The sequence below is a fragment of the Moschus berezovskii genome, chromosome 9, assembly GCF_049115385.1.
Source record: "Moschus berezovskii isolate FMDL1 chromosome 9, NW_MosBer_1.0, whole genome shotgun sequence".
In the NCBI taxonomy this organism is placed as follows: domain Eukaryota; kingdom Metazoa; phylum Chordata; class Mammalia; order Artiodactyla; family Moschidae; genus Moschus; species Moschus berezovskii.
Genome location: NC_142468.1, coordinates 45,031,219 through 45,044,964, shown reverse-complemented (window position 1 = coordinate 45,044,964; position 13,746 = coordinate 45,031,219). Strand labels below are relative to the sequence as shown.

The following is a 13,746-nucleotide window of genomic DNA, read 5'->3' as shown; positions in this document are numbered from 1 at the left end:
TTGATTCCCATATACAGAACAACACTAAATTTCTTGAGATATACTGTTTTCTTTAATTGACAATAATATTTTGATGTTCAGACTACCTGTCTTTGTTGCAAACTCCTATATAACCTGACTCCTCCCCCTTCTTCCTTGGAACAGTTCTCTCAGGGTCACTTGAGATGCTATCTCTTGGGCTTGAGTCCTAAAAATTCCCACCAAATAAAACTTTACTCTCAGCCTTTAGGTTGTGACCACGTAAGTTCAGTTCAGTCGCTCAGTCGTGTCTGACTCTTTGAGACCCCATGAATCACAGCACGCCAGGCCTCCCTGTCCATCACCAACTCCCGGAGTTCACTCAAACTCATGTCCACAGAGTCGGTGATGCCATCCAGCCATCTCATTCTCTGTCGTCCCCGTCTCCTCCCACCCCCAACGTTTCCCAGCAGCAGAGTCTTTTCCAGTGAGTCAACTCGTCGCATGAGGTGGCCAAAGTATTGCAGTTTCAGCTTTAGCATCAGTCCTTCCAATGAACACCCAGGATTGATCTCCTTTAGAATGGACTGGTTGGATCTGCTTGCAGTCCAAGGGACTCTCAAGAGTCTTCTCCAACACCACAGTTCAAAAGCATCGATTCTTCAGTGATCAGCTTTCTTCACAGTCCAACTCTCACATCCACACATGACCACTGGAAAAACCATAGCCTTGACTAGATGAACCTTGGTTGGCAAAGTAATGTCTCTGCTTTTTAATATACTATCAAGGTTGGTCATAACTTTCCTTCCAAGGAGTAAGCGTCTTTTAATTTCATGGCTGCAATCAGCATCCGAAGTGATTTTGGAGCCCAAAAAAATAAAGTCTGACACTGTTTCCACTGTTTTCCCATCTATTTCCCATGAAGGGATGGGACCAGATGCCATGATCTTTGTTTTCTGAATGTTGAGCTTCAAGCCAACCTTTTCACTCTCCTCTTTCACTTTCATCAAGAGGCTTTTGAGTTCCTCTTCACTGTCTGCCATAAGGGTAGTGTCATCTGCATATCTGAGGGTATTGATATTTCTCCCAGCAATCTTGATTCCAGCTTGTGCTTCTTCCAGCCCAGCGTTCCTCATGATGTACTCTGCATATAATTTAAATAAGCAAGGTGACCATGTAAGTAGACAACACCTAAAACTAAGGTTATATACCAATTATATCTCCATAAAACTGGAGGGAAAAAATCCAACCAACAAAGAACTGATTGCCAGCTCTCCCTAAACATGAAATGAAGTCTCTTTAACTATGCAAAAGGTCAAAGAATTTGTTACCAGTAGATCCATATAAAAGAAATGTGAAAGAAAAGTAAAGGCAGTCAGTCCATGAAGCCAAAAGAAAATGGTACCACAAGGAGGTCTGGTTCTACACAGAGAGAAGAGCACCAGTAGTGAAAGCTATATTGGGAAATTATATAAAACTTTTACCTCACTATTTAGCTCTCTTTGAAAGAGAATCACCTTGCTTCAAACGAAAATAATACAATGCAAACATTTCTGGTTTTATAACATGTGTCCTGGTGAAATACATGACAACAATATCAAAAAGGCCAGGGAAGGGGCGTGAAAGTATGTTGTCAAAGTTCTTACACTGAGTATATAAAATAGTGTCTTGTTGAAGGTAGACTGTGATAAAGATACACAGTATAAACTAAAGTAAAATAACACAAAAAGAACTAATAACTGCTAAGTGAATGAAGGAAATAAGGCGAAGCTATAAAGAAGTTTTCACTTGTCCATAAGACAGCAAGTGAGAAAAGGGGAAGAAAGGACGCACTAGACAACAGCAAGAAGGTAGATGTAAGCCAGCCTTATTGATCAATACATTAGATGTAAATGGTGTAAACCAAAGATCAGCAAACCTTTTCTTAAAGGGCTAGAAGGTAAATAGTTTACCTTTGCCAGTTATGAAGTCTTTGCTGCAACTACATAACTGTTTTGCTGTAGCATAAAAGTAGCCACAGTCAAAACAAAGAAATGGATGTGGTTATGTTTCAATAAATTATTATTTACAAAAGCAGGGTGTCTGCCAGGGTATAGTTTACTAGTCCCTTGTTTAAGTACCTCAGTTCAGAGGGAGTAGTAGAGTGGGGGAAAACCACAACTTAAATACATGCTGCCTACAAAAAAGTATTTTAGTATGATGTCCTGTACTGAGTACACATGCTCCCATGTCCAGCTCTTTGGCAACCCCATGGACTGTAGCTCACCAGCATCCTCTGTGAATGGAATTTTCCAGGCAAGAATACTGGAACAGGTTGTCATTTCCTTTTCCAGTGTATCTTCCTCCTCACAGATTAAAAAAGGATGGAAATGATATACCATGCTAAAGTTGCAGAGAAGATTCAATTCTGATTCCATGTTGGAACTGTTTTTGACTTGCTTTTTGGTGCTGTTGTAATTACAATCATATATAATGCAGTGCCTCAGAAAACCCAGCCCTTCTGCCTGACTGCAGGACTAAATTGTCTTTGCTCAGCTCATAGGGAGATAATCTGACCCTGCACATCTGTGATTACCTACAGGAGAGAAGAGATTAACTCCTTTCAGAAGTTGGCAGTTCCTGGAGCTGCTTTGCAAGTCTGATTGCCCCTTTTTACTTTGCTTCTTCACTGTCTCTCCCTCTGCATTCTGCCTTTTTACTTTATTTCCTCACTGCCCCCCAACCCCATCTCTGTTCTATAAAAGAGCCTGGCATCCTGACCCTGATAAATGGGAATTTTGAGACACTAGTCTCTCATCTTCTCAGTCAGCCAGCTTTCCTACTAAAGTCATATTCCATGCCTCCACACCTTGATTGGGTTAGTTGGCCTGGCGGCTGTGTGGCATAGAGATTGAGTTTGGACTCAGTGCCTCTAACAGGAACCAAAGGGAAGACGGAGGACCTATGTTTACATCAGCCAGAGCACACCTAGAGCAAAAGAGGGGTAGGGTAAAGAGAAAGAGAGAAATCAAACAGAAAGATGGCTACCTCTTCTGCCGAATGAAGCAGGTTGCCGGTATTTATTTCATCTCCAGACTCCTAGGAATGAGACTAACCAAAAAAGACAAGAAAGGAATTGCCGAACTGCTATCATGTAGCTGTGCCTTTAGCCTTTCTACTGTACTGGAAGGATCAAAGGAGCTAGAAAGAATGGAGGGATCCTAGGCTTTTTCTTTTTTTTTTGTGGTGGCAACAAAATTTTTATTCAACTTGTTCAGAAAAAAATTTTGGAATGAATGCATTTAGATAACCAAATACATTTTAGAAACAAATCTTTGCCAAATAGTTTACTTCTAAACTTCAAAACAATTTTTTTTGTAATGTATAATTAACTACCCATAACTATGTCATAATATAAACATGCTAATAGATGGCTGTTCTCAACATTCAAATCTTTCTAGACTGGGAAACAGATTGACACAAGTGTTCAGTTCAGTCGCTCAGTCGTGTCCGACTCTCCGCGACCCCATGAATCACAGCACGCCAGGCCTCCCTGTCCATCACCAACTCCCGGAGTTCACTCAAACTCATGTCCTCAGAGTCGGTGATGCCATCCAGCCATCTCATTCTCTGTCGTCCCCTTCTTCTCCCGCCCCCAACCTTTCCTAGCATCAGAGACTTTTCCAGTGAGTCAACTCGTCGCATGAGGTGGCCAAAGTATTGGAGTTTCAGCTTTAGCATCAGTCCTTCCAATGAACACCCAGGATCGATCTCCCCTAGAATGGACTGGTTGGATCTCCTTGCAGTACAAGGGACTCTCAAGAGTCTTCTCCAACACCACAGTTCAAAAGCATCGATTCTTCAGCGATCAGCTTTCTTCACAGTCCAACTCTCACATCCATACATGACCACGGGAAAAACCATAGCCTTGACTAGACGGACCTTTGTTGGCAAAGTAATGTCTCTGCTTTTTAATATATTATCAAGGTTGGTCATAACTTTCCTTCCAAGGAGTAAAAATAAGGGATTAAAACCATGACCTTGACAAAGTTAATTTACCCTGAGCTCTTTGACGGTTTGTCTGTTTAGTTTTTGGAGGTCCCTGAATATCATTTTAAGTATTAGCATGTTACTTCTGCTGGATAATAGTACAAGTGCTAAAATGTAAAAATCACATAGTACAAGGTTTGGAAATCATGCAGTTTAGAAGCAGAAAAAAGTTAAAGCAAGGTCCTTTTACTGAGGAAACTGAATAAAACGATGTGGTGACTGTAAGTCTGAAGGATGGCTTCATTTATAAAACTTTAAAACATGTAACTTATAAAATGACAAGTTTATTTACCATAATCTAATTAGATAAGAGCATTAAGTAAATTATCAACACAAAAACTGTCATTCTTCCATTTGAAAAGGAGCTCGACTCTCACAGAAGTTAGTTACAATTTAAGTACAATAGAGAAGCAATATATTACTGCTTTTATGTACTTAACAATACATCTAGAGTGTCTGAGTTTTATAAGCTATTTTATCAATATTGTTGGCTTCTCAAGTGGCTCAGACAGTAAAGGAATCTGCCTGCAATGCAGGAGGCCTGTGTTGGATCCCTGAGTTGGGAAGATCCTGTGGAGAAGGGAATGGCAACCCACTCCAGTATGCTTGCCTGGAGAATTCCATGGACAGAGGAGCCTGGCAGGCTATAGCCCACGGGGCTGCAGAGAGTCAGACACAACTGAGCAACTAACACATTTACACCTTTATCAATATTACTGTATTTCCTCACCTTTGGAAGACAAAGACCATTTTGCTTAACACTTCCATAGATAGACAACCCACCTTGCTAGTTCTTAAAGCTATCAGCCTTCTTGACAGATTTCAGGCACAAGATAATTTGTGGTTTCTTCTACTTTATCCTTATTGCAATTAATCCCCAACAAGAAAGGTGCTGATATTCCTTGCATTTCAATTGACAAGCTTTGCTACAAAACATTTAAAAATAATTAACACTGTTTTGCCCACTCCTCCAAATAAGAATATTTTTAGAAGTCATGATTTCTCAAAGGAGATTTATATAGGCCGTGCAAATAGAACATCACCCATATGCACAGAGGCACTAAGAAAAAGCTAAAGGGTACTGCTTACCATTTTAGCTGCAGTCACCTAGACTTGTTACAAACTAGATTTGAAAAAGCAGAACAAAAACTTTTCACTTTGGGCAATGCAAGAACAAATAGCAGTTGAATCTGGGTATCAGCTGTCTATGTATGACAAGTGATAAATCCATTTGACTTCAGACAACTTTTCAAATAAGTTTATTTGAAGCAAAATAAACTATTGCCAAGAAACTTCATGAAAATTTCATCTCAAAAGGGTCAGAAAAGGAGAATTAACTGCTTTGAATTCTTTGCATTCAGGGCTGCAAACCAAATACACATTATTACTTAAATCAGTTTTATTTAAGAATTTCCAACATTGACAACTCTTATGGAAAAGCATCCAACCACAGGAGACAGAGCTGCAGCACACAGCATTCTTATGGGTAAGTAACAGACATCAGAACTTCCACCTTACTTGGAGACGCCGTGAAGCCTCTAGTGAACTCTGCTTCCAAGTACTCCTGCAAAGTACACCATAAGCTCAGTACGTGTTCTCAGCCCCTCAGCTTCAGTTCACATTACCACACTTACAGATCTGTGACAGAAGAGAACACACACCACACAGCATTCACAGTAGTTGACAAAAAGGTTCAGTTCGGTTCGGTTCAGTCACTCAGTCATGTCCGACTCTTTGTGACCCCACGAATCACAGCATGCCAGGCCTCCCTGTCCATCACCAACTCCCAGAGTTCACTCAAACTCATGTCCATCAAGTCGGTGATACCATCCAGCCATCTCATTCTCTGCCATCCCCTTCTCCTCCTGCCCCCAATACTTCCCAGGATCAGACTCTTTTCCAGGGAGTCAGCTCACCGCATGAGGTGGCCAAAGTATTGGATTTTCAGCTTTAGCATCAGTCCTTCCAATGAACACTAGGATTGATCTTCTTTAGAATGGACTGGTTGGATCTCCTTGCAGTCCAAGGGACTCTCAAGAGTCTTCTCCAGCACCACAGTTCAAAAGCATCAATTCTTCTGCTTTTTAATATACTATCTAGGTTGGTCATAACTTTCCTTCCAAGGAGTAAGCGTCTTTTAATTTCATGGCTGCAATCAGCCTACAAAAAGGTAGGGGAAATACAAACATCATTTCACTTAACACATTCAACTAATGTAGGTTAACTAAGAACAAAACTAAAAGTCTTCCAACAGCTGCAGATGTCCTTTGAATGCAAAAAACATTTGTATGTTATTTGCTATCCCTGCTCTCGGCACACTTTCTTACCAAAGCCACAGGACTAAGAGACATATCTTGTCAAGTTAACAAATATCCATTCAGTTCAGTTCAGTCGCTCAGTCGTGTCCGACTCTCCGTGACCTCATGAATCACAGCACGCCAGGCCTCCCTGTCCATCACCAACTCCCGGAGTTCACTCAAACTCATGTCCACAGAGTCGGTGATGCCATCCAGCCATCTCATTCTCCGTCGTCCCCTTCTCCTCCCGCCCCCAACCTTTCCCAGCATCAGAGTCTTTTCCAGTGAGTCAACTCGTCGCATGAGGTGGCCAAAGTATTGCAGTTTCAGCTTTAGCATCAGTCCCTCCAATGAACATCCAGGATTGATCTCCTTGCAGTATAAGGGACTCTCAAGAGTCTTCTTCAACACCACAGTTCAAAAGCATCGATTCTTCGGCGATCAGCTTTCTTCACAGTCCAAATCTCACATCCATACATGACCACGGGAAAAACCATAGCCTTGACTAGACGGACCTTAGTTGGCAAAGTAATATCTCTGCTTTTTAATATACTATCAAGGTTGGTCATAACTTTCCTTCCAAGGAGCAAGCGTCTTTTAATTTCATGGCTGCAATCAGCATCTGCAGTGATTTTGGAGCCCAAAAAAATAAAGTCTGACACTGTTTCCACTGTTTTTCCATCTATTTCCCATGAAGTGATGGGACCAGATGCCATGATCTTTGTGTTCTGAATGTTGAGCTTCAAGCCAACTTTTTCACTCTCCTCTTTCACTTTCATCAAGAGGCTTTTGAGTTCCTCTTCACTTTCTGCCATAAGGGTAGTGTCATCTGCATATCTGAGGTTATTGATATTTCTCCCAGCAATCTTGATTCCAGCTTGTGCTTCTTCCAGCCCAGCATTCCTCATGATGGACTCTGCATATAAGTTAAATAAGCAAGGTGACAATATACAACCTTGACGTACTCCTTTTCCTATTTGGAACCAGTCTGTTTTTCCATGTCCAGTTCTAACTGTTGCTTCCTGACCTGCATACAGGTTTCTCAAGAGGCAGGTCAGGTGGTCTGGGATTCCCATCTCTTTCAGAATGTTCCACAGTTTCTTGTGATCCACAGAGTCAAAGGCTTTGGCATAGTCAATGAAGCAGAAATAGATGTTTTTCTGAAACTCTTTTGCTTTCTCCATGATCCAGTGGATGTTGTTAATTTGATCTCTTGCTCTTCTGCCTTTTCTAAAACCTGCTTGAACATCTGGGAGTTCACGGTTTACATACTGCTGAAGCCTGGCTTGTAGAATTTTGAGCATGACTTTACTAGCGTGTGAGATGAGTGCAATTGTGTGGTAGTTTGAGCATTCTTTGGCATTGCCTTTCTTTGGGATTGGAATGAAGACTGACCTCTTCAATTCCCCAGGTCGGTAGGTGCCCAGTATGCTACTGGAGCTCAGTGGAGAAATAACTATAGAAGGAATAAAGGGATGGAGCAAAAGCAAAACCAATACCCAGTTGTGGATGTGACCAGTGATAGAAGCAAGGTCCGGTGCTGTAAAGAGCAATATTGCATAGGAACCTGGAATGTTAGGTCCATGAATCAAGGCAAATTGGAAGTGGTCAAACAGGAGATGGCAAGAGTCAACGTCAACATTCTAGGAATCAGTGAATTAAAATGGACTGGAATGGGTGAATTTAACTCGGATGACCATTATATCTACTACTGTGGGCAGGAATCCCTTAGAAGAAATGGAGTAGCCATCATGGTCAACAAAAGAGTCCGAAATGCAGTACTTGGATGCAATCTTAAAAATGACAGAACGATTTCTGTTTGTTTCCAAGGCAAACCATTCAATATTACAGTAATCCAGGCCTATGCCCCAACCAGTAGCGCTGAAGAAGCCGAAGTTGAATGGTTCTATGAAGACCTACAAGCCCTTTTAGAACTAACACCCAAAAAAGATGTCCTTTTCATTATAGGGGACTGGAATGCAAAAGTAGGAAGTCAAGAAACACCTGGAGTAACAGGCAAATTTGGCCTTGGAGCACGGAATGAAGCAGGGCAAAGGCTAATAGAGTTTTGTCAAGAGAATGCACTGGTCATAGCAAACACCCTCTTCCAACAACACAAGAGAAGACTCTACACATGGACATCACCAGATGGTCAAATACCCATTATGCACCACCAAATCTCTGCACATGCTCTCGCCTTTCCTCGCTCATACTGGCACCATAATCGATCCCATACAAGGTTTCAAAAGTTTTAACAGGCCTCTGGTTCCATATCACAGTCTTGCATTCACAGCATTGATACAAGTCCATGAAATAAAGAGTAGTGTATAAAAATGAGACACTAACTATAAAAGACGCAGACTGTGCAGCATGATAAGAATTCTTGAATGAGAAATCATGTAGACAGAAGTATTCCTTTGGTAGAATTATTTACAGCAGTACTTTCAGTAAAGTGCTTCTTCCATAAACATTGAAATGAGATGAACTGCAAAGATTAAATGAAGGCTTTGTATTGTACTTTTGCATATGAAGGGAGACAAGTGTTAAAAAACAAAAACAAAAGAACTAAGCACTGTGACACCATGTTCTCCAAAGAGGAGATTGAAATTCTTTCCAAAGAAGGAAAGAAATTGATATGGTGGGGTTCGAATGAAAACAAGAAGAAAAGAATGTAGTTCTAATTAATGGTTTCCATTTTGAGCATGCAAAGAATTCACTTCACAAGTCCATGGATAAAATATTGCAGCAGAAACATTTTTTTAAAAAAATATTTTTATTAACTGAGACAGACCTAAAACTGCAGCTTCTGGAAGAACCATTTGTTCTTGCCAGTCTTGTATCTCTCCTCAGACTTGACCTTTGCCTCTCGTCGGGCCTTGCATTTGAGAGCAGGGTCTCTGAAGACATCCTTGTTGACAACAGTTTTGCCCAAGGGGATATCCACAGAGTACCTTGTGGGCATGAGGTAATTATAAACTTTCACAAAAGACTTGATCTTTGACCTCTTGGCGATTTTCTTCTTGCCCATGGCAGCTGACACTTTGCGGGGATAGTGATCAATTCCAGCCACCAGAGCATGGCTGTAGGGTGGGTCTGAGGTGCCGTCATCAATGTTCTTCACGATGACCGCTTTGTGTCCGGAGTAGTGACCGGCCAGGGCCAGCACCACCTTCCCGGGTTTCATGAACTTGCCCATTTCAGCAGCTACCACTCTGGACTACAGCAGAAAAAGGAGAAACATTTTGATATCAATTGTAGTGTGTTGGTTTATCAATCAGGTTAATAGCAGTTCACTTTCAAACACTCAATACTTCAACCCTTTATGTAATAATACTTAAAAAATTCGTGTAGCTCTTTTTCTAAAGAAAAATGCCAGATATACTGCTGAATATACTCCACACTGAACAAGCCAATTTAAAAAATTTTGAATACGTATTTTACAATATACTTACCATGTGTTTAGAAAAATTTGAATTCCCACCAGTTTACACCAACTAACCATAACCCAATGTTAACATTCCTTAGCCAGAAGATTCAGAATCCATGCTTGGGCCAAAGCCTACATTAAAACCACTGCCTGACCCTGCATTTGATGCTGATCTCCAACCAATTGCTACACCTGAATTAGAACCACTCTAAGAGTTATTTCCAGTACCAAAAGCCTGACTCGGCTCCCTCTGCTCTCCTTGGCTTTGGTTGTGACCTGACAGGCCTGGCTGGTTCTGATGACTGGCTAACATGCCCATCATACCCCAGCTGCTGTGCAGAACTGCCTGGGCTGCAGCCATCATTGCTGGACTAATGCTAAAAGCACCAACATTCCTCTGTCTGCCCATATTACTATCTGGATTATTTCCCAAACCAGCTCTGCCCTCTCTAGTGCTGATCTACCGAACCCACCCTGACTCCCAAAGCCACCTGAATCACCGCCACATCTTCCACTGCTGTCTGTTGCTACCATGTTTAGGCTCAGCCTTGGATATATGTATGCCGATTCCTTTAATGGTGACGTCCTTTCCACAGAGAGACTGGGCAACCTGATCATTTGCAAACGGAACAAATGCAAAAGCCCTGAACAGCATGGGATTGATGACATCTACCACTTCCCCATACTGGGAAAAGAACTGCGGCAGCTCATCAGCAGTCATGTCCTCTGTACAGCCCACAGTAAACACCTTTCTGCTTCCCACAAAGTCTCCTCTGGGCTTTGCTTAGGATTTGGAAGTTTATAGTCACACTGTTGTCCATCTATCACATGTTGCTGTGTCATGACTTTCACCTGGGTTTCATATTCCGTAAAATGAACAAAGTCAAATCCTTTCAAATGACCAGTTTTTAGAATATGCATTTATTTGGCTGTGTCAGGTTTTATTGGTTGCGGCATGTGAACTTTTAGTTTTGGCATGTGGGGATCTATTAATGATTCCCTGAACAGGGATCGAACCCAGGCCCTCTGTATTGGGAGTGCAGAGTCTTAGCTAACACTGGGCCACCAAGGAAGTCCCTGAATGATCAGTTTTAGTTTCTTTCTTGACCTGAACCCTAAGAACCTCTCCAAAGGTACAAAATACCATGGGAGACCCAACACTATTTCTGGACTCCTTTTCTCATGTTCGCTGCTGCGGAAGCATCCATTTTTCTTTTGTTATTGTGATAGTTGACATCATACACCAGATTCCCTCAGCCAGCATTAGGGGCATGTAGAATACCTTCTACCAGATGGACACCTCCCATATACCGAGACACCGGCTTCCCGTAGGGCAGACTGTGTGCCCCTAGAAGCTGGGCTGCATTGTCCCGTCATTTTATCACAGTATTCCAACAGGCTCATCATTTTCATCTTTGGTTACTCGAATATATTCAGACATCTTTGCTTGCCTTTCTGCTAGGGAGCCCGACAAGGAAACTGAAGCAGCGAGGAATCCTAGAGCAGTCTAGCTACCACTTTGCTACCACACCCCTAGGCTTCTTTCTGAGAGGCAGGAAAGAGCAGTTACTCACAGTGTGGGTTCTGGTATCTGACTTCTCAAATTTGAATCTTAATTTCACCATTTACAAACTGAGTTAGAGTGAGTTTCTTAATATCTTTAATCTGGAAAAGGTGGATAACATTTATACCTTATGGACTTTCTATGAGAATTATATCAGACAATACATGTGAGGCATTTGGTACACATCTCACAGTCAGCACTCAAGTGAACTCTGATGACACTGATGTTGCCAACCACCGTGGTATTCCTTTGGAGAAGATGAAGTATTGTATGCTGTTTGTGCAACAATTTTCAAGTTGACACAATGACCTCCACCCTCTAGCAATAAAATGTTCTTAAATATAAGTACCATTTGAACATAGATAAATAATAAGGACTGACTACGGTAGCACTCTGCTCAATACTCTGTAATGACCTATATGGGAAAAGAATATAAAAGGGTGGATCTATGTATGTGTAAAAAAGAAAAATTACCATTTGGGATAGCATGACTTAACCCAGGTGAATAAAGAGAAAACTCAAGTTTTCTAGCTTTCTCTTTTACTTTCACACTACAACAAAACAGAGTACTTCTGACACCAGATGTGTGGGAGTTTTCTTGCACTACAAAGTTCTTGGATATTCGTTGGTGTCTTAAAATTCTACTCAGTTCTGACACCATCTGCCTGGAGATAGCACAAGAGCCCACAGGCTAAGGGCTCAGTCCTACACAGGTACTCCTGCTTCAGACGCCAAACCCAAGTCCATGTAGTTTCCTGTGCTTCTGAAGTTCCAATGACTTCCTCCTTGGTTGAGATTAATCTGCAACAGCATCTCACAGAATTCAGAGGAACGTTTTCCTTACTAGATTACCATTACAAAATGATAAAACTCAGGAATAGCCAGATGGAAGAGACGCACAGGGCCAGGCATACAAACAGGACTCGGAGCTTTCATGCCTCCCTCGCCCCCATATCGCCACATGTTCACCAGCCTAGAAGTTCCCCAAACCGTGTCCTTTTGGGTTTTTATGGAGACTTCATCAAACAGGCATGATTGATTAAATCATTTGCCACTGGTGATGATTCAACCTCCAAGTCCACTCCCCTCCCTGGAGGTTGGGGTGGGACTGAAAAGTTCCAACCCTCTAATCATAGCTGGTTATACTGGTAACCAGTCCCTGTGTTTGTATTACCTAGGGGCTTTCCAAAAGTCACTTCATTAACAACAAAAGACACTCTTATGACTCTCATCACAGGAAATTTTGAGGTCTAGGAGCTCTATGCCAGAAAGTAGACAAAGACCAATATATATTTCTTATTAGAAATCATGAAATTATATCAGGTTTCAGCAACCTGAAACTAGGTGTAGGTCAAATCCAGCCCACACCTTTTTTGTGCAGTCTGCAAGCTAAGAACAGTTTTTACATTTTTAAATAGTTAAAACCAGGACTTCTCTGGTGGTCCAGTGGTAAAGAATCCCTGGTCCAGAAAAATTCCACACTTCAAGGGACAGATAAGCCTGTGAACCACAGCTGCTGAAGCCCATGGACCTAGAACCCATGCTCCACAGCAAGAGAAACCATTGCAATTTGAAACCCGTGTACTGTGAGGAAGAGTAGTTCCTGCTTGCCACAACTAGAGAAAGCCCATGCACAGCAGTGAAGACCTAGCACAGACAAAAATAGATTTTTAAAAGTCATCTTTAAAAAGAATAGTTAAAACCATTTTGTGTCACATAAAATGATAAAATTCAAATGTCAGCGTCCATAAACAAAGCTGTATTGGAATCAGCCATGCTTACTCATGACCTACTGTTTGTGAGTTTTCTAGCCACAGCAGCAGAATTCAGGAGTTGCAACAGAGACGGTGTGGCCCACAGAACCTAAAATATTTATTATCAAGCCTTTTACAGAAAATAAATTTGCCAGCAAACTTGATCTAATGCATCCTTGAATTTCCCCATTTTTCTAAATGACCACAAATGGCAACTTGGAAACGGCTGACCCGGATAGCCCCATCCCAAACGGCAGAGTTCCAACCTTTTCCTGGCCAGGTCCTCACCTTGGTGTGGCTACCTTCTTTTGTTGGGAGTTTAATTTTCTTTGGAGCTTGGCGAAAAGCTTCTTTGGAGCTGATCTTCAAGTCCGCGGTCTGGTCTTCAGTATTCTCTGCCTTCCACTGCAGGAGTCAGGAGCCTCTTTGTGTGCAAAGGAGGCCCTGGGTTTTCCAGGTAGCTTTCAGTTGGCAATTTCCCTCACCTGTTTATTATCTTTTTTCCTTAGCAAGAGCCACCTGATTTCATGATCCTCTGATTCCCTGTTTCTTCATGATCTCTAACACCTGACATAACACTAGCTGATGCATTCCTTTCCACTGCTACACCATTCCAGTTTCCCACCAGTGAAAGCTTTAATGATTGGACCATCTCGTCTCACTGGCTATTTTTGCTCAGTGAGGTCCCTGTTACAAACAGGGTGGTGGATGTGGATG

At 41.8% G+C, this 13,746-nt stretch overlaps 2 pseudogenes; both read right to left on the bottom strand.

The window, feature by feature from the left end:
• Positions 1-9,075: 9,075 nt before the first annotated feature.
• LOC129563008 (large ribosomal subunit protein eL27 pseudogene) lies at positions 9,076-9,507 on the bottom strand (annotated as a pseudogene).
• A 271-nt stretch (positions 9,508-9,778) lies between these two features.
• LOC129563321 (TAR DNA-binding protein 43-like) lies at positions 9,779-11,152 on the bottom strand (annotated as a pseudogene).
• Positions 11,153-13,746: the final 2,594 nt, after the last annotated feature.